A 22,417-nucleotide genomic window follows, 5' to 3' on the forward strand; every position below is an offset into this window, starting at 1 on the left:
CTGCCTCTTTCTTCCCTGGCATAGGTGTCAAGATAAGTGGGAAGAGGGGAGCTCGTCTCCCTGACTGCCCGAGGCTGAATGTTTGCAACCCTCTCTATTGTCTTTGACACCAGTGGGCCTGCAGATATTTCAGAACAACTTTTCAGCAACTCTTTCCTTGCATTCCCTTATAACAGGGCCTCACATACTTCATATTGCAGTTTCCCTGATGTTGAAGTCTGTTTACCAGGAGAAGTAATAATATGTGCTAACTCACAAAGATCTGACTCTGTGCGACCCCATAGACGGCAGCCCACCAGGCTCCTCCGTCCCTGGGATTCTCCAGGCAAGAACACTGGAGTGTGTTGCCATTGCTTTCTCTGATAATAATATGTACTCAGTTCAGTTCAGTTCAGTTCAGTCGCTCAGTCATGTCCGACTCTGCGACCCCATGAACTGCAGCATGCCAGGCCTCCCTGTTCATCACCAACTCCCAGAGTTCACTCAAAGTCACGTCCATCAAGTCGGTGATGCTATCCAGCCATCTCATCCTCTGTTGTCCCCTTCTCCTCCTGCCCCAATCCCTCCCAGCATCAGAGTCTTTTCCAGTGAGTCAACTCTTTGCATGAGGTGGCCAAAGTATTGGAGTTTCAGCTTTAGCATCATTCCTTCCAAAGAACACCCAGGACTGATCTCCTTCAGAATGGACTGGTTGGATCTCCTTGAACTCCAAGGGACTCTCAAGAGTCGTCTTCAACACCACAGTTCAAAAGCATCAATTCTTTGGCACTCAGCCTTCTTCACAGTGCAACTCTCACATCCATACATGACCACTGGAAAAACCATAGCCTTGACTAGACGGACCTTTGTTGACAAAGTAATGTCTCTGCTTTTCAATATGCTATCTAGGTTGGTCACAACTTTCCTTCCAAGGAGTAAGTGTCTTTTAATTTCATGGCTGCAGTCACCATCTGCAGTGATTTTGGAGCCCCCCAGAATAAAGTCTGACACTGTTTCCACTGTTTCCCCATCTATTTCCCATGAAGTGATGGGACTGGATGCCATGATCTTCGTTTTCTGAATGTTGAGCTTTAAGCCAACTTTTTCACTCTCCTCTTTCACTTTCATCAAGAGGCTTTTCAGTTCTTCTTCACTTTCTGCCATAAGGGTGGTGTCATCTGCATATCTGAGGTTATTGACATTTCTCCCGGCAATCTTGATTCCAGCTTATGCTTCTTCCAGCCCAGCGTTTCTCATGATGTGCTCTGCATAATATGTACTATTCATACCTAAAATCAGCTCTGCCCAAAGTGTGTTCCACCTCACAGAAACAGAACGAACTGTAACTGCCCACATGGCTGCTCTGGGGAAGTATTTTTCAGAAAGTGTTTCCTTTCTGTACTTTCCTCTGCTGTTGCCACTGAGGATTTCCATTGAATATGAGCATATGAGAATCCCCCGTATGAGAGTTCCAGAAAAACATCTATTTCTGCTTTATTGACTATGCCAAAGCCTTTGACTGTGTGGATCACAATCAACTGTGGAAAATTCTGAAAGAGACTGGAATACCAGACCACCTGACCTGCCTCTTGAGAAACCTGTGTGCAGGTCAGGAAGCAACAGTTAGAACTGGACATGGAACAACAGACTGGCTCCAAATAGGAAAAGGAGTACGTCAAGGCTGTATATTGTCACCCTGCTTATTTAACTTGTATGCAGAGTACATCATGAGAAATGCTGGACTGGAAGAAACACAAGCTGGAATCAAGATTGCCGGGAGAAATATCAATAACCTCAGATATGCAGATGACACCACCCTTATGGCAGAAAGTGAAGAGGAACTTAAAAACCTCTTGATGAAAGTGAAAGAGGAGAGTGAAAACGTTGGCTTAAAGCTCAACATTCAGAAAACGAACATCATGGCATCCGGTCCCATCACTTTATGGGAAATAGATGGGGAAACAGTAGAAACAGTGTCAGATTTTATTTTTGGGGGGCTCCAAAACCACTGCAGATGGTGACTGCAGCCATGAAATTAAAAGACACTTACCCCTGGAAGAAAAGTTATGACCAACCTAGCCAGTATATTCAAAAGCAGAGACATTACTTTGCCGACTATGGTCTGTCTAGTCAAGGCTATGGTTTTTCCTGTGGTCATGTATGGATGTGAGAGTTGGACTGTGAAGAAGGCTGAGTGCCAAAGAATTGATGCTTTTGAGCTGTGGTGTTGAAGAAGACTCTTGAGAGTCCCTTGGACTGCAAGGAGATCCAACCAGGCCATTCTGAAGGAGATCAGCCCTGGGATTTCTTTGGAAGGAATGATGCTAAAGCTGAAACTCCAATACTTTGGCCACCTCATGTGAAGAGTTGACTCACTGGAAAAGACTCTGATGCTGGGAGGGATTGGGGCAGGAGGAGAAGGGGTCGACAGAGGATGAGATGGCTGGACGGCATCACCGACTCCATGGACGTTGAGTTTGAGTGAACTCCGGGAGATGGTGATGGACAGGGAGGCCTGGCGTGCTCCCATTCATGGGGTCGCAAAGAGTCGGACACGACTGAGCGACTGAACTGAACTGAACTGTTTGATTTGACCCCGACTTGTCTTAGACTCAGTTGACATGGAACTCTCTTTAGCACATAAAATGCTTTATACCCATGTTGCATAAGCCCTCTAATACCTATTCATATACATCTATCAACAGAAATCACGTAACTGAAAAACTTATGCTGTTAACTAATATTGACTGTTGTAAGTTATAAACAAAATTGCAAATTTTGTTAAAAGTCATTACCTGTGTGACCACGGTTGCCACACAGTTCCCAGGGTTGAGCTTCTACCTCCCTGAGCTCTAGACCACTTGCCGGTTTAATCACCCATCTTACCCGTTCCGGATGAGTCATCTCATCTTACTAGTGTAAGGCGACCATTTTTCTTTTCTTTTTTACAAATATCTCCCCTTGTGTGTCATTTTCCTTCTGTTTCTCTCCATTGCTGCCAAGTCGCTTCAGTTGTGTCCGACTCTGTGCGACCCCATAGACGGCAGCCCACGAGGCTCCCCTGTCCCTGGGATTCTCCAGGCAAGAACATTGGAGTGGGTTGCCATTTCCTTCTCCAATGCATGGAAGTGAAAAGTGAAAGTGAAGTCGCTCAGTCGTGTCCGACTCCTAGCAACCCCATGGACTGCAGCCCACCAGGCTCCTCCATCCATGGGATTTTCCCAGCAAGAGTACTGGAACTATCCAACCTCAAACACATATAAGAACTAAGCAGCGTGTTGCCCCAGGGTAGGAGACAACTTGATAAGAGGTTCCAAGCTTGATCTTATGGAAGAAAATTTACTAACTTCTTTCAACTTCCTTTTCATCCTGATTTCAGGGGCTCTGCTTGGAATACCTGTCTCCTGGAGGTCAGGGAAGACTGAGGCCCGCCTGTAAGCAGTGGCCAGGAGTTAGGACGGATGAAAGTAAAGCTCTTAGTCTCAGAGCCTACCTGTGTTTACTGAAAGGTCCTCACCGTTCTGACCAAGCAAGTCGGCTTAGGTCAGTTTGCAGTATTTGGTGCCCTTACCAGACTGATACATAATACGAAAACCAATCACACATAGGCTGTTAGAAGGTTCAGATTTCTCCAGAGGAAATCAACATGTTATTAGTCTTCTGGGCAACCCAGAGATGCTGAAGGGGACTGAAAACATTAGCAGGGATTTTGATAATGTAGCTTGCATGCATGCACGTGTGTTCCATTGTGTCCAGCTCTTTGCAACCCCTTGAACTGCAGCCCAGCAGGCTCCTCTGTCCATGGGATTTCCCAGGCAGGAATACTGGAGTGGGCTGCCATTTCCTTCTCCAGAGTATCTTCCCAAACCAATGGAATCCAGGTCTCCTGTATTGCAGGCAGATTCTTTACCGTCTGAGCCACCAGGGAAGCCCAGTTTGCTGAATCTTATACTTCCTTGTTCACAAACACATATATCAAACAGCACTTGTGTCTTTAATTAATATGCCTTCTGGTGTCTATTTCAACAACAACAGTAGAAGTGCCTGAAAATTACCTCTGAGGTGTCAGTTCCTGGTTACGCTGAGTAAATCACCTCTGGTGTATGAGTTTAACTGAGACACTTAGGCATATTCACTGCACTGTGATCTACTCAACAGTTTTAAAAGTAGATTACCTCATGGGCAATACAACTCACCACCCTCAGAATAAATACTTCAGTATGTTCCTCAGGTTTTGAGGCCATGGCTGCCATGCAGAGTCACTGTGGTTGTGAAAGGCTCTCAAGTAAATCAGGTGAGGTTACTTATTACTGACTTCCCTGGTGGCTCAGACGGTAAAGCATCTGCCTGCAATGTGGGAGACCAGGGTTCGATCCCTGGGATGGGAAGATCCTCTGGAGAAGGAAATGGCAACCCACTCCAGTACCCTTGCCTGGAAAATCCCATGGACAGAAGGGCCTGGTATGCTACAGTCCATGGGGTCGCAAAGAGTCGGACACGACTGAGCGACTTCACTCACTCACTCACTCACTCACTCATTATTGGAGGGCTTCCCAGGTGGCACTAGCAGTAAAGAATCTGCCTGCAGGACACTTAAGAGATGTCGGTTTGATCCCTGGGTTGGGGAGATCCTCTGGAGGAGGGCATGACAACCTACTCTAGTATTCTCACCTGGAGAATTCCATGGACAGAGGAGCCTGGTGGGCTACAGTTCATGGGGTTGCAAAGAGTCAGACACAACTGAAGCAACTTAGTATGCGTGCACCAACTTATTGTTGGAGCAAGATGTCCTAGGCACGTGTGTGCTCATAGGAGTTTATCTGTGATCAGCTTTCTCAAACTTTGGAATGAATAATAAGAATAATAAAGGGAGATAAAAAAGCTGTGAATATTGAAGCAGCTCTCAGCTGTGACCTTCTCAAGCATACGATTACTGCTTATTTTTGTAAGTATCACTGATGTCATGATCTTCTCCTCTGCCCCCTTGAAGATCATTCAATCCATGGGATTGCAAAGAGTCAGGTATGACTGGGCAATTAACATTTTAAGGGGCTTCCCTGGCGCCTGGGACCGTAAAGAATCTGCCTGCATTGCAGGAGACGTGGGTTCTGTCCTGGGTGGGGAAGATCCCCTGGAGAAGAGGAAGGGCAACCAGCTGCAGTATTCTTGTCTGGAGAATTCCATGGACAAAGATGTCTGGTGGGCTACAGTGCGTGGGGTCACAAAAGAGTTGGACATGACTGAGCAATTAACATTTCACTTTTTTTTAAAAAATCTTAATTGAGGAAACTGTTGAGTCTGTTTTCAGCAGATGAGAAGTCACCGGATCAAAATGGTTGGGTTCTCTCAGGCCTCAGGAGCTTGCTGTAAGAATTTTCAATTAGCAGAAACCAGCTATCTTGGGTTGGAAGGTAGGAAAATGAAAACAGAAATAAGGTGGAGTGAGGCAGCTGTTCTGGAAAGATAGCATATTATCAATTTTTGGAAAAGGTGGTAGAAAGATAAATAAGTCTTGGGCAGCTCTATTCTAGTTTGGGATTTATTAGGAAAGCTGATGGCTTAGGCAACTCTGGGGAAAGTGTATCCTGTGGTGTTGGTGATATGAGGCAGACAGGAGATTTATTGCCAAGGCTTATAACTCTTGGTTATGTAAGTGTTACTGACAATCTCTGCTATTTATGCAGGCATGTGGTAAGCAGATAGCCCAGCTTTGAAAAAACAATCCCGAGTACGTCCCAAAGCAGATAACTGAAACGAGGGGGTGACTTCTTTTATCTTAACAGAAATTGCCTCATGAAAATGAGATAGGTTTCAACACTTTTCCCGTGTCCTTTTTCTCACCAAAAAGTTTGACCACAAATTCTGTAAGAAATAAAACAAAAATCAAAACCCAAAAAACCCTAACATTTTGGGGGCACTTTACTCTCTGAACAAATCTATAGTATTTGGGATTTGTGTGTGTGTGTGTGTGTGTGTGTGTGTGTGTGTGTGTATCTATCTTACCTTCTGGAAATAGACTGTCAACTCCTTGGGCTGCTGTCTTCATCTCTTATTTTTTTAGGATCACACGTGTGCATTTTTAAGACCAAAAAAATTAAAAAAAATCTCAGACATGATCTGGTAAACCAACAATTTAGAGATGAAAGAAGCAAGAGGAAGAATGTCTTGCTGCTTGTCCAGGTCACTAAGACCGTCGGCTGAGCCTTATGACGTTGCCCTTTTCCAAGTCAGCGATGTGAGTGAAGTCGCTCAGTCGTGTCCGAGTCTTTGCGACCCCATGGACTGTAGCCCACCAGGCTCCTCAATCCATGGAATTTTCTAGGCAAGAGTACTGGAGTGGGTTGCCATTTCCTTCTCCAGGGGATCTTCCCGACCCAGGGATCAAACCAGGGTCTCCCACATTGTGGGCAGATGCTTTACCATCTGAGCCACCAGGGAATCAACCTTTGCAAGTCAAAGCAAGTCCATTTGGCAGTTTCACAGAGCTCGGTTGGTAAAGAATCCGCCCGCAATGCACGAGACCCCGGTTCGATTCCTGGCTCGGGAAGATCCTCTGGAGAAGGGATAGGCTACCTACCCCAGTAGTCTTGGGCTTCCCTTGTGACTAAGCTGGTAAAGAATCCACCTGCCATGCGGGCGACCTGGGTTTAATCCCTGTGTGGGGAAGATCCCCTGGAGAAGGGAAAGGCTACCCATTCCAGTACTCTGGCCTGGAGAATTACATGGACTAGTCCACGGGGTAGCAAAGAGCTGGACACGACTGAGCGACTTTCACTTCAGTTCACTTCACTTCATATCCGTGTATATAAATGGCTGGGGATAGAATCAGGAGGGGAATGTCATGTGGGGTGTATTAAACATCTTGTCACCTCAGATATTTGCATGAACACCATCATAAGTATCTGCTGATGGATTAACAGAAAACTCAGAAGTCTCCAAATTAAATACTGTTTCCATGACCTGTTCAGTTTCAGAAATGACTTGTTTGGGGGAAAAAAAATTAAGTAGGAAATGACCGTTTGAGGTTGACCTTTTTTGTAACTGTGTCCTAAATCAGTACATTGAAACATATTTTGGAAATTTAATGACTCTCTTGTTCTTCCACTGAGTATATTGTGACCTGTTTACTTTGTTGCTTCAATTTATCATGACTAGAAATGGAAATAGTTTAATTTAGAACTGTATTTAATTTAGATTTTATTTATTTAATTTTTAGAACCAGTGGCTACATAGATCTATAAATATCTCTGGAACCCAAAGGTGAATATATTACATAATCACTGATTACTGGAGGGATGGAGAGATGGAGAAAGATGGTAACATTGTGTTCTTTTTATGAGAGATGGAATTATGAACAGTCTTATTCTATAAACCTCCAATTATGTTGTGGTGACTTTAAATTTGTTTCCATAATGGGGACTGAGCTACTGCAGGTCCTTCTAAGGAGCTTTAGGACTGATTTTTCTCTCGTGGGGAATGTTCATGTGATAGTTTTGCACTGATGTATTTGACTCAGGTTCAAAGACCAAAATCAAATGAAATGGCTTTTACTGAGCTTTTGCTAGAGAAGCTTTCCTTTTGTATATCAGTAATGAAAGGTCAAAAAGAATAGAGGATTAAAAAATGCAGGTCAGAAATGAGTGATTCAGTGTGAAAGTGAATTTGAATCAATAGCTTAAGTCGCTCAATGGCTAATGTGACCTTCTTGATTAGACAACGTGTTCACGAGAAAGGGGTGCCTACTGTCGTAGCTTATTTTTTCAGAACTTCAGTCATATTTGTAACTAGTGTTTGTTTTCATAGTTTAACTTAATTTTTAAAAGATAAATTATTTGCATTTTATTGATGACGGTTGCTGGGGACCCTTGAAACCTAGACTGGATCCTTGATTTCCGTGCTTATTTCTATATATTTAAATGTATAGATTTTAAAGCACTTACAAAGATCCAGTTTTTTAAATTTATGATCTATCAGTTATTTTGCTAATCTTGAGAAATTACTTTTAGGATTCAAGTTTATCTCTACTGTTGCCTTATTATGGAAGTGTTGTTATTGTTGATGAGTGTTAGTCATTCCGTTGTGACCAACCCTTTGCAACCCCATGGACTGTAGCCGCCAGGCTCCTCTGTCCATGGGATTCTCCAGGCAAGAATACTGGGGTGGGTTGACATTCCCTTCTCCAAGGGATCGTCCCAATCCTGGGACTGAGCCCAGGTCTCCTACATTTCAGGTGCATTCTTTACCATCTGAGACATCAAGAAAGCCCCTTATTATAGAGACCTCTGAAAAATTTTATTGGTTGTCCTATGGTTTCAAATATACTCCTTTTATTAGTTAAATATCTACCTACAAACACTATTGTAACACTTCAAGTGGCATAAAGACTTCATTGCAATATCCCCACTGTCCCCCCACCTCACCATTTGTGCTATTTTTTGGAATATCTTTAACTTTTACATCTGCTATAGACACACATTATGTTGCTTCTATTTTTTTCCTGAGAAAATTAGTGGTCATTCCACCTGCCAGTGTAGGACGGAGAAGGCAATGGCACCCAACTCCAGTACTCTTGCTTGGAAAATCCCGTGGACAGGGGAGCCTGGAAGGCTGCGGTCCATGGGGTTGCTGAGGGTTGGACACGACTGAGCGACTTCACTTTCATTCTTCACTGTCACGCATTGGAGAAGGAAATGGCAACCCACTCCACTGTTCTTGCCTGGAGAATCCCAGGGACGGGGGAGCCTGGTGGGCTGCCGTCTATGGGGTCGCACAGAGTTGGACATGACTGAAGCGACTTGGCAGCAGTAGCAGCAGAGCAATATTTTAAAACATATCTTCTCTGTTTCTTTTTTTCTATCTTTTATTAGAGTATAGTTGATTTACAATGTTGTGTGAGTTTCAGGGGTACAGCAAAGTCAATCAGTTAATCATATACATACATCCATTCTCTTGTCGATTCTTTTCTCTTGTAGGTCATCACAGGGTACTGAGTAGAGTTCCCTGTGTATACAGTAGGTCATTATTAGTTATCTATTTTATATGTAGTGGTGTGTACATCTCAATCCCAACCTCCCGATTTACCGTCCGTCATTCCCACTTGTAACCATAAGCTTGTCTTCTACGTCTGTGACTCTGTTTCTCGTTTGTAAATAAGTTCACTTGTACCATTTTTAAAATTTAGATTCCACATGTAGGTGATCATCGTACGATATTTGCCTTTCTCTGACATGCTTCCCTCAGTATGACCATCTCTAGATCCATCCATGTTGCCGTACAAAGCGTTATTTTGTCCGTCTTTATGGCCGAGTAATATTTCATGGTGTATGTGTGCCACACCTTTATTCGCTTCTCCGTTGATGAACATTTACGTTGCTTGCACGTCTTGGCTTGTTGTGCATAGAGCTGCAGTGAAAGCTGGGGTGCATGTTATCTTTTCAAATTATAGTTTTCTTTGGACATATGCCTGGGAATGAAATTGCTGGATCATATGGTAGTTCTGTATCTAGTTTTTAAAGAAACCTGCATACAGTTCCCCATAATGGTTGTACCAGTTTACATTCCCACTGACAGTGTTATGAGAGGTCCCTTTTCTCCACACCATCTCCAACAATTAGTCTTTCTAGGTGTTTTGATGATGGCCGTTCTGACTGGTATGAGGTGGTGGCTCATTGTGGTTTTGATTTGTGTTTCTCGAATTAGTTTTGTTGAACATCTTTTCATGTGCTTTCTGGCTATCTGTATATCTTCTTTTTTTTTTTTTTCCTCTTTTTTTTTTTTTTATTAAATTTTAAAATCTTTAATTCTTACATGTGTTCCCAAACATGAAACCCCCTCCCACCTCCCTCCCCAGTATATCTTCTTTGAAGGCATGTCTGTTTAAGTTTTCTGCCCAGTTTTTTTGATTGGACTGTTTATTTTTTTGATACTCAACTGCATGAGCTGTCTCATGGGCATTTTAGAGATTAGGATATTTTAGAGATTTAGGTTGGAGAAGGAAATGGCAACCCACTCCAGTGTTCTTGCCTGGAGAATCCCAGGGATGGCGGAGCCTGGTGGGCTGCCGTCTATGGGGTCGCACAGAGTTGGACATGACTGAAGCGACTTAGCAGCAGAGATTTAGGGTATTTTAGAGATTAACTCCTTGTTGGTTGCTTCATTTGCAGATATCTGCTCCCATTCTGTGGGTTGTCTTTTTGTTTCTTTTGCTGTGCAAAAGATTTTAACTTTAATTAGGTCCCATTTGTTTATTTTATTTTTTTAATTTTTATTACTGTAGGAGGTTGGTCAAACAAGGTGTTGCTGCGATTTATATCAGAGAGTGTTCTGCCTGTTTTCCTCTAAGAGTTTTATAGTATCTGGTCCTTGAGGGTATTTTTGAATTTTTTTCCAATTCTGGAAATCCTCATTTCTTTGTTTAGAATCAAGTTCCTGTTATCATACCCTTTTTATCTAAAGCACTTGTTTTAATGTTTCTTGTACCTTACATCTTCTGGTAACAAAGATTTCTTCTGTTTGTCTGAAAGGTTTTGTTTCTGTCATTTTGGAAGCAGTTTTCTCTTTTTCTTTCTTTTAGCATTTTAGAGATGTCATACCATCATCTTTCTTTTTGTTTCTGTCATTTTAGAAACAGTTTTTCTTTTTCTTTTTTTGAGCATGTTAAAGATGTCACATCATCATCTTTCAGTTTTCATAGTTTTCCGATGAAAATTCTGCTGTAATGCTTATCTTTTTTTCCTCTATGTAACTATATAACACAAACCACCTCCCCTGCAACCCCAGGCCTGCTACCTTTAAGATCATCTCTTCACCTTTAGCTTTCACAGTTTGATTGCATTGAGTTTAGTCAGGTATTTGCATTTATTTCTATTTGAATTAAAGCATAGTTGACTTACAATCTGTTTTACTTTATTAGTTTTGAGTGTATGTCCCAGTGGTTCAGTATTTTTGCATGCCAACCCCATACCCCTAGTCTGTCCCTGCCCGTTCACTCTCCCCTTTGCTAACCACGAGTTTGTCTTCTGCATCAGTGTGCCTGTTTCTCTTTTGCATATTCATTCATTTGTATCATGTTTTAGATTCGACACGTAAGTGATATCATACAGTATTTGTTTTTCTCTGACTTATTTCACTAAGGACAGTATTCTCTAGGTCCATCCACATTGCTCCGAAAAGCATTATTACATTCATTTTTATGGCTGAATAATATTCCATTGTATGTATGTTCAGTTCGGTTCAGTTGCTCAGTCGTGTCCAACTCTGCAACCCTATGGACCCCAGCATGCCAGGCCTCCCTGTCCATCACCAACTCCCGGAGTTTACCCAAACCCATGTCCATTGAGTCAGTGATGCCATCCAACCATCTCATCCTCTGTTGTCCCCTTCTTCTTCTGCCCTCAATCTTTCCCAGCATCAGGGTCTTTTCAAACGTGTCAGCTCTTCGCATCAGCTGGCCAAAGCATTGGAGTTTCAGTTTTAGCGTCACTCCTTCCAATGAATCATCAGGACTGATCTCCTTTAGGGTGGACTGGTTGGGTCTCCTTGCATATCTTATTTACCCATTTGTCTGTTGACAGGTACTTGAGTTGCTTCCACGGCTTGGCTATCATAAACAGTCCTGTTGTGAACATTGACATACCTTTTCAAATTAGTGTTTTCATTTTTTCAAATATACTCAGGAATGAGGTTGCTGAATTATATGGGATTTAATAGTTCAGTCTTTAGTTTTTTGAGGAACCACCGTACTGTGTTTGATAGTGACTATGCCAGCTGACATTCTCACCAACAGTCTAAGAGGGTTCCCTTTTCTGCACACTCTCTCTCACATTTCTTATTTCCACACGTTTTAATGATGGCCATTCTGGCCAGTGCGAGTTGGTACCTCCTTGTGGTTTTGATTTGCATTTCTCTGATAATTAGCGACGACGAGCATCCTTTCCTGTGTTTGTTGCCCATCTGTATGTCTTCTTTGGAGAAACGTCTATTCAGATGTCGTGCTGTGCTTTGTTTGGGTAGTTTTGTTGTTGTTATTGAAAGTCCTCCATTTCTTCATGCATATTTTCCACATAGTTCACTAGTACTTCGAGCATATTATTCATAGTTATTCTCAGATATTCATATGAATACAAAGACATATATTCATATGACTATTCACTGTGTGATGGTTTCTAGCCTACGATTGTCTCTTTGTTTGCTTGTGTTGAGTACTTTCTCTTGAGCACGTGTGTGTGTATTTTCTTTTGCTTTTCTGTGTGCCTTACTTTCCTTTTAACTGGATGCTAGACATATGGAATGTGTAGGTAAGTATGGACTGAGATAAATAATATTTATGCCTGCAACAGACACACGTCTTCTAATGCTAGGACATTGGTTTGTGGGTTGAGTCCATCAGGAGAACTGGATATTTTTTGTTTTTTTCCTGGATATTGCTGGATACTGTTGTGGTGGTGGTATAACTTTAGTGCACCAGGAGCTTCAGGTTCCTGTGGCCTCGTCTTTTGCTCAGGATCGACACGGTCTTCCTGGAGGATTTTTCTCAATGTCTCTATCCACCCTCAGCTTCAGACACTCCTTGGATTCCTGCACCACAGACAAAGCTTCTGTTTTTTTGTTTTGTTTTTGTTTTTGCTTTGTACCTCCTACATTCTATTAATACCATATTCTTCAAGTGTTAAAAAATTTATAATTTATTTTTGTTTATTTTGGGCTGGGCTGGATCTTTGCTGCTGCGTGTGGGCTTTCTCTAGTTGGGGTGGGTGGTGGCTACTCTCTAGTTGCAGGCTTCTGATTGCGGTGGCTTCTCTTGTTGCCGAGCGCCAGCTCTAGGGTGTGTGGGCTTCAGCAGTTGTGACTTGCAGGCTCAGGAGTTGTGGTGCACAGGCTTACCTGCTGCACGGCATGTGGGGTCCACCTAAACCAGGAGTCGAACCCGTGTCCCCTGCATTGGAAGGCAGATTCTTAACCACTGGACCAGCAGGGAAGTCCCAGTCATGTATTCTCTCTTTTTTTTTAAACTTATTTAATTTAATTGGAGGCTGATTACTTTACAATATTGTAGTGATTTTTGCCATACTTGACATGAATCAGCCACGGGTATACATGTGTCCCCCATCCTGAACCCCCCTCCTACCTCCCTCCCCATCTCATCCCTCGGGGTCATCCCAGTGCACCAGCCCCGAGCACCCTGTCTCATGCATCCAACCTGGACTGGTGATCTGTTTCACATAGGATAATATTGATGACCTCTTTTGCTAAATGTAGTAAGGCATTCAGAAAATTACAAGGCACAGTCCCTGCTTCTCATGAGTTGACCAGTTGACCCATTATAGTTGAAAGATGAGACATGGCTCCATAGAGCTTTGGTGATATAGACAAACTGTGATGTCAGCCCAGGATTTGTGAAGCGCATAAGGATCATAGCAGGAAAGTAAGTCTCTGATTGAGCTTGATCATGTACTCTCTCTTTCTCTCTACCATTTTCAGCAAAAATGTTTGGATTTTTCAAAGTTCTCTACCTGGATAAGCTGTCAAAGGTGAGTTTCAGAGCTGTGGGTTTTCACAGTGGCCCAGTAGACGTTAAGAGCTGTTAACCTCATATCCACAACCTGATGTGTGTGTTATCCTCAGGGGTTTGCAGAAGTATGCCAGGGAATCTGAAAAGCTATAGGATAAACAGCTTATCTATCCAGAGACCTTGGTCTATGGTTTACATGACAGCAAGTAATCTAAAGCGTCCTGATGATATTAAAACTTAAAATTTGCCATATTAAAACTTGTCTATATGCATGACTTGGAGAAGATGTCAAAGGCAAAATTTGCATTAATTTCTTGAGAGAAATCACGTGTTAAAAAAATACAGTTATTTTGAAAGAAATTCCACATTGGTAAGGATTGGGGCAGGAGGAGAAGGGGACGACAGAGGATGAGATGGCTGGATGGCATCCCCACCTCGATGGACGTGAGTTTGAGTGAACTCCGGGAGTTGGTGATGGACAGGGAGACCTGGCGTGCTGCAGTTCATGGGCTTGCAAAGAGTCGGACACGACTGAGCGACTGAACTGCACTGAGTGTTGCTGTGGCCTTCCCAAGGTATGTCCTTCTTCCTCTGGTGCTGTTGGGAACACCTGGAGGAAAGATTTAAGAAGATCTTTAGTTAGTTAGGGCTTCCCTTGTGGCTCAGCTGGTAAAGAATCCACCTGCAACTCAAAAGACCCGGGTTCGATCCCTGGGTTGGAAAGATCCCCTGGAGGAGGACATGGCAACCCACTCCAACCCATTCCTTGCATGAAGAAGTCCATGGACTGTATAGTCCGTGGGGTCGCCAAGAGTCAGACACGACTGAGCGAGTTTCACTTTTACTTTCTTTCACTTCAGGTTAGTTAAGGGGTTCCCTGATGGCTCAGATGGTAAAGAATCTGCCTATAATGCTGGAGACCCAAGTTCAAGTCCTGGGTCAGGAAGATCCCCTGGAGGAGGAAATGGCAACCCACTCCAGTATTCTCACCTGGAAAATTCCATGGGCAGAGGAGCCTGGCAGGCTACAGCCCATGGGGTCAGAAAGAGTTGGACACGACTGAGTGGCTAACACTTTCACTTTTCACTTACACCAAGTTAGTTAAACCTCTCATTGATGGTCTCTGTTCTGTCTGTGACCAAGAATGGGGGTGGGAAGAGGCACAGAGAAAAATGTTTCTCTAGTGTGAATACTTGTGCCCTTTTAATAAAAAAAAGTACGTCGGTAGGTAGGTAGAAGGGTGGAACGTTTCTTTTGTCTGCATGCCTGGATCATGAGTCCTTCTCCTGAAACGTGTACCCGCTAGATATGAAGTGAAGGGTGAGAGGATTTGTGTTTGCTCTTCATCTAGTAGTTCCAGGAAGGCAAATTGATCTGAAAGGAACACTTTAATTTTATTGTGACTTAGCACTTATCATCCACAGTTCATATGAACGTCCTGTGTTTTGTGGATCTCACAGGTGGGTTAGCTTCTGTGTTTGGAGCACAGTGACTTCCCCGCCCCCAGCTACTTCTAAACAGAAGAGTAAGCGCGGTCACCTCTGTGGGTTTTGTCCAGAGCATCTTCTGCGTGAAGGACATTTTCCTTACAAGTGACAGCCGAGTCCTTAGGGACTTTTCACTGCTATTCTTGTCCTGCTTTTAGCAGGAAGCATTTCTGGTGAGAACTGGATGACTGATCCCACCAGGAGGTGCATTCTAGCACGTATTTGCATTCATCCATGTAGGTGGGGCAACAGTACCATCTTCTGAATCACAGGTCATACTCACTGGGACTCCCTAAGCTGACTTGAAATTAAACAGGGGGAAGATATAATAGGGGAAAGAGACCACTTCTGAACTCCCAGCATCTAAGGTATATTATCAGAAGGATGAGTTCCATTTAAGCATTCCATTTCAGAGAGTTGAGTTCCCCACTCTGATCTAGGGGAAAATCATAGCTTAACATTTGCAAGTATTATTTTTTAGAATGTAGAAGTTTTAGTTTACGTACTCAATACTCTTGCTTAGATAAAATGCTACTCAGTTATTAGCGGCTCACCAAAATATTTATTGCAAACTAAGTTTGTAATCTCAAGGTACATGTCCTAGTGCTCAAGAAGTATTTTTAATTTTATGACTGTACCTGCAGCTGTTCACCTTTGCTCTGGTGAGTCATCCAGGCTAAATTATTTCTCAGTTGACAAATATCCTTTCTTGTACGGAAGGCACACGCAACAGAAAATTGTACCATTGTGCAATCGTAATTGTAATTTCTGTATTGTAAGAGAACTATCAGTTCTATTTAGAGCAGATAGGAAATTTGTTCACTGCATTTTACCTAACAAGCTTTTATGTATATATTATCTTAGAACAGAGAGAGTCAGGACTGCTGTCTGTACAAATACCTGGATCCCTGAAAACTTCCGGAGCTCCAGGACTTAGATGTTTTCAACTCCTCTCTGATGCTGAAAGACGTTTGAAGGAGATGGAGTTGATGTTTCTGTAACTTTGGATATAGTATCCCGTATCATTGACTACAAAAGAGGACCTGGAAAGAATATAGAGAAAATGTGCTTTGGTGACAATTGGAAGAGTCACCTCTGCTCTTTGATTTCCTAGTTATTCAGGTTGATCACCGTGGTAGTACTTGGATGGCATCACTGCCTCAATGGACATGAGTCTGAGCAAACTCCGGGAGATGGTGAAGGACAGGGAAGCCTGGCTTGCTGCAGTTTGTGCATTGCAGAGTCGGGCATGACTGAACGCCTGAACAACAACGAGTCTTGGTACTGGAGCTCCGCAGAGGGTGAAGTAAGTTATCCCTTGAGGTATATAATTTAACATAACGAAGAAGGTCACTGGTTCCAAACACAATGTCGTTTTTACCTATTTCAGAGAGGTTGCCCTACAACCTTCTTTCCATTACTAGGTTGACTATATTGTCTCCTTTCTAGAAATCGTCTTGTCTGACTTTTCATATGACCTTACTCTTTTCACATAGCGTCTTACTTTTGCTGCAGTGCTTTCTATTACTTTGGAATACAGTGTATCACCTCTCACTGAAATACCAAGTGTCCCATTAGCCTTCATATGTCCAACTCCAAGGAAGGCTTTCGGGACTTTTTACTTCTAGAACTATATGATAACACATTTGTGTTGTTTGAATCATTGTTTGTTGTAATTTCTAACAGTAGTCATTTCTAACAGTAGTCATGGGAAACCAGTAACTAACATCTAAAATATATTTCCTTTCTTCTGTCTATTATCTCTCTTTCCTTGCTAGACTGTGGATGCTGCTGCTGCTGCTAAGTCGCTTCAGTCACAGCAGCAGCAGCATCCACACTCTAGCAAGGGAAGAGAGATAATAGAATCAAAGAAATATATTTTAGATGTTAGTTACTGGTTTCCTATGCTAGGAGGGCATACAACTTGAACTATTTTATTTCTTACTATGGCCCAGGGGGCTTCCCTGGTTACTCAATGGTAACGAATCTGCCTGCAATGCAGGAGACAGAGGTTCAATCCTTGGGTCAGGAAGATCCTCTAGAGAAGGAAATGGCAACCCACTCCAGTGTTCTTGCCTGGAGAAGGCCCATGGACAGAGGAGCCTGGTGGGCTACAGTCCATGAGGTCGAAAAGAGTTGGACACGACTGAGCAACTTCACTTTCACTTTCGTGCATTGGAGAAGGAAATGGCAACGCACTCCAGTGTTCTTGCCTGGAGAATCCCGTGGACAGAGGAGCCTGGTGGGCTACAGTCCATGAGGTCGAAAAGAGCTGGACACGACTGAATGACAAACAAGAAGAGTAACCGCAATGGCCCGGAAAGTCTGAACGTGGCTTTGCGAAAGAAGGTCTTCCATAGATACTTGTCCCGTCGGCGTTATGGTGACAGGCTGGCTCGTGCGCCCGTACAGAAGGTTTCAGGTGTCTTCACTTGCACTAGGATCACAGTAAACTTGAAGAACTACTGGTTCCACAGCCAAGTTATATGTCTTTAACTTCTTTGTAATAATCATCTGCTAATTATGTAGGCTAAGTTAATTTCTGTTGTTTCTCCTGTTCGTATTTCAGATATGGATCAGTTCCGTTCAGTCGCTCAGTCGCGTCCGACTCTTTGCAACCTCATGGACTGCAGCACGCCAGGCCTCCCTGTCCATCTCCAACTCCTGGAGTTTGCTCGTACTCATGTCCATTGAGTCGGTGATGCCATCCAACCGTCTCATTCTCTGTCGTCCTCTTCTCCTGGCTTCAATCTTTCCCAGCATCAGGGTCTTTTCAAATGAGTCAGTTCTTCACATCAGGTGGCCAAAGGATTGGAGTTTCAACTTCAGCATCCATCCTTCCAGTGAATATTCAGGACTGATTTCCTTTGGGATTGACAGATACGTATGGACATTAAAAAAAAAAAAACAAAACCTGGTTCTCCTCCCCAAAGAGGGGAGCATTTTTGAAATTTCTGAACCATGATACAGATGTTAAGGACAAAAGGAAAATTTGGAGTAATCTTACTTAAATATCTTTTTCAGTCACCTGTGTCTGTCTTGCTTAGAGAAGTTTTGCGGCATGCATGTCTGTCGCTGGCTCATTTCTGTTTTCAGTCTTGTTGATGACTCAATGGAGAGGACCCCTCTTTCTTTGAAACCCTGGTGAATCTGAGCATTTACTTTGATGGAGCACAGTTCATAAGCATATTCATTTCTTTTTCAGGAGCCCATTCTGGACATTGTAAAAAACCAGCTGTCTTTGAAAGCCATCACATGAGAACTAAGAAAGCACAGGCCCCAGTTAAACAAAACAAAACTTCAAGCCGATCCTTGGAGGAGCAGTGTTCTTTGCCAGCCAAGGCACCCCTGTCTGTTTCTGGACTCTCTGTCTCTGCCTCATCATTTATTTCACTGGCCCTCCCCTGGAGTTTGGCAGGCGTTAGCTAAGAATCTTTGCTTGCAATCTCACTTTAATTATTGAGACATATATCCCCTTTTGAACATTCATTACTTTAGTATGTTGCCTTGCCTGAAATAACGCTATTCTTCTATTGTTTTTTTTTTTTCTTCCAGAATATGGATCATTTCATAGCCTTCAGACAATGTGGCAACTTTTTTTTTTGGCTGTGTATCATGGCTTGTGGGATCCTAATACCCCAAGCAGGGATTTGAACCACCACCACCCACCGCCCCCACATTGGAAGAGCAGTCTTAACCACTGGACCACCAGGGAATTCCCCAGTGTTGCAATTTTTAGTATTACTCAATGGACTCAATATACTGTTCTGTTTCACAAGTTGGTTTCACTCTATTCACTTTCATCCTTTTCATGCGGTTTTCTGCAGGGGTAATTGCTTTGTTGTGCTTTCATCCCAGAAAGTCCAGTGTAGCAGAAATTGGACTGCCTTGATGTAATCCTTGCTGTCAGCAGCAAAGACATCCACAGTATCGCCCAGCTCATTCCTGGTTTCCCAGATGTCCTCCAGAGCAGCCTTAACCCAAAGTCTTTGGTTTAAAGGTTTTGTTCATATTAAGGGGAACCACGGATGCATTGGAGAAGGAGATGGCAACCCACTCCAGTGTTCTTGCCTGGAAAATCCCAGGGACGGGGGAGCCTGACGGGCTGCCATCTATGGGGTTGCACAGAGTCGGACACGACTGAAGTGACTTAGCAGTAGCAGGGCTGCATGAAGAAAAGTTATGACCAACCTAGACAGCATATTAAAAATCAGAGATATTACTTTGCCAACAAAAGTCCATCTAGTCAAAGCTGTGGTGTTTCCAGTAGTCATGTATGGATGTCAGAGTTGGACTGTGAAGAAAGCTGAGTGCCGAAGAATGGATGCTTTTGATCTGTGGTGTTGGAGAAGACTCTTGAGAGTCCCTTGAAATGCAAGGAGATCCAACCAGTCCATCCTAAAGGAGACCAGTCCTGAATATTCATTGGAAGGACTAATTCTGAAGCTGAAACTCCAATCCTTTGGCCACCTGATGCAAAGAACTGACTCATTGGAAAAGACCCTGATGCTGGGAAAGATTGAGGGCAGGAGGAGAAGGGGGCGACAGAGGATGAGATGGTTGGATGGCACCACCGACTCAACGGACATGAGTTTGAGTAAACTTCGGGAGTTGGTGATGGACAGGGAGGCCTGGCGTGCTGTAGTCCATGAAGCTGCAAAGAGTCAGACATGACTGAAAGACTGAACTGAACTGAAATGAGGGCTTCCTGGAATGAGGTACACACAGACTCACACCTGAGCAGTCTTAGAGCAAATGTAGTTTCTGTGTTTAAAGAAAATGGAGCTGTTTCTGAAACATGAGCTTGATTTCTGCACCTCTGGCAATTAGCTGCTACCCTCCATCCAGGGAGATGAAGCTTTAATTCACAGTGCAGGCTGCACTCAGAACATCTTGCGCACCCCCTGGCTTCATTGGCTTCGTTTCTGCTCTTGTGTCAGCTGTGTTGGGCATGCAGGGGATGGTTGATAAGTCATGCAAGTGTAGATAAGCTGTGGGCTTCCCCAGTGGCTCAGCAGTCAAGAATCCACCCATGATGCAGGAGACGTGCATTTGATCCCTGGGTCTGGAAGATCCCCTGGAGGAAAAACTGGCACCCCACTCCAGTATTCTTGCCTGGGAAATCCCATGGACAGAGGAGCATGGCGGGTTACAGTGCATGGGGTCACAAAGAGTCAGACACAACGGAGTGACTGAGCAGGCATGGCATAGGCTGTGACCCCTAGAATAATTTTAGTATCTTCATATTTCATTATAGATAGATTCAGTGGAGAATTGGGCTATGGGCCAGCTAACATACACTTCCATTTGAGATTTTCATTAGTTTAGATGTGATTTATGTGGATGAACTGAAAAGTTCACCCGTAAACAATGAGGTGATTGAGCTTAGCGGAGTGCCACGTTATCCTAGTTACATCACATTCCAAGTAGACAGTCTGTCGGCTTTTATCATGGTTCTGAAATCTGATGACAAAAGAACAAAACCATAAAAAAAACCCTCCAAACCACAGCACACCCCACATTGCATAAATGACAGGGAAGCTAAATGAATGTTGCAGTGCTAACTCCGTCTGAATCAAGGGAAACAATATGCCGGAAGTATTTGGGGCTAGAATACACTTGTGATTCCAAACACAGAGTCTCTGAATAATATGAAGTCTGTTTCTAAATGTCCCTCCCTGTGTGTTATGGGGTTAATTGCGCCCCCTCTGAAATTCGTACATTGAGGTCCTAAACCTCACGGCTCTCCGATTGTGACCCTTTATAGAGATTGGGTCTTTACGAGACAGTCAAGTTGAAGGGAAGTCATCTGATGGATCCCAAAGGACTGATGCTGAAGTTGAAACTTCAATACTTTGGCCACCTAATGCAAAGAGCTGACTCGTTGGAAAAGAACCTGATGCTGGGAAAGATGGAAGAAGGGAGGAGAAGGGGATGACAGAGGATGAGATGGTTAGAAGGCATCACCGACTCAATGGACATGGGTTTGAGTAAACTCTGGGAGTTGGTGATGGACAGGGAGACCTGATGTGCCATGGTTCATGGGATCACAAAGAGTTGGACATGACTGAGCGACTGAACTGAACTGAGATGAATCCAATATTACTGGTATCCTTGTTCAAAGGAAAAATTTGCACAAAGAGAGAGACGTGTAGAGGGAAGAACACGTGAAGAAAGATGGAAGACGGTCATCTGCAAGCCACAGAGAATTGCTTGGGACAGTCCTTCCCTCTCAGCCCCCAGGAGGGACCCACTCCAGCCCCCAGAGCTGTGAGACAATAGATTCTTGTTGCTTACGCTCCCAGACTATGGGGCTTCCCCACCGCAGCCGTAGTAAGTTGTTAATAATATTTCACAGGGCATTCTCCCCTCTTTAGGGGCAGTCGACTAGAATGTGGGTTTTCCATCCCCCAGCCTGCACTGTGTCTTCATTTTTAAATTGCTGAGTAGTGGACATTGCTGGCAGGTAGAAATTCTGATGTGTGTGTGTACTTACTCGCTCAGTCATGTCCATCTGTTTTTGACCCCACAGAATGCCCACCAGGCATTCCTGTCCGTGGGATTTCTCCAGGCAAGAGTACTGGAGCGGGTGACTATTTCCTCCTCCAGGGGGTCTTCCCAATTCACGGCTCTCCTGCATTGCAAGCAGAGTCTTTACCACTGAGCCACCTGGGAAGCCCTAGAAATTATGGATGCTAACGGTATTGTGGGGGCTTCCCAGGTGACTCTAGCGGTCAAGAACCCGCCTGCCAACACAGGAGACAAAAAGAGATGCAGGTGCCATTCTGAGTTGGGAAGATCCCCTGGAGAAGGAAATGGCAACCCACTCCAGTCATCTTGCCTGGAGAATCCCATGGACAGAGGAGCCTGGTGGGCTGCAGTCCACAGAGTTGCAAAGAGTCAGACACGACTGAAGCAACTTAGCGCAGCGTAGCAGTATGAGTGGTCTATTGCTACAGAACAAATTCCCCTCAAGCTTAGACATTCAAAGCCACATTGTAATCATGTATAATCTCACTTTTATGTATTTATCTTGTCACCATTTCCAGAGGAAAGTAGGTGCATGTCAGCTGGCTCCTCTAGCTCAGAGTCTCTCACAGGCTATATATACAAGTCAGAGTGTTGGCCAGCAGCGTGTCCAGGCTCACCTGGAAGAGGCCTTGCTTCCCGGTTCCTTAGGGTGGCTGACAGCAGGATGCAGTCCCTTCTCCCTCAGCTTCTGTCTTTCTTGTCAAAAATCAGCCGTCAGTGTGTCCCTCCTTGGAGGACAGTCTTTCTTTTTCTCTTTTTACGATTTTCTTTGGCACCCTTAGATGTTGCAACCGCTTAGGTAGGTGAGTATTTTCAGGAATTTTCCTTAGGATTTCTGGGAAATCTTGAGTTTGGAGATAGACATCTATCCCCCCTTCTGGAAAAATGTCCCTTGTGTTATATCCCTTGC

This window comes from Capricornis sumatraensis, chromosome X, assembly GCF_032405125.1.
Source record: "Capricornis sumatraensis isolate serow.1 chromosome X, serow.2, whole genome shotgun sequence".
NCBI lineage: Eukaryota > Metazoa > Chordata > Mammalia > Artiodactyla > Bovidae > Capricornis > Capricornis sumatraensis.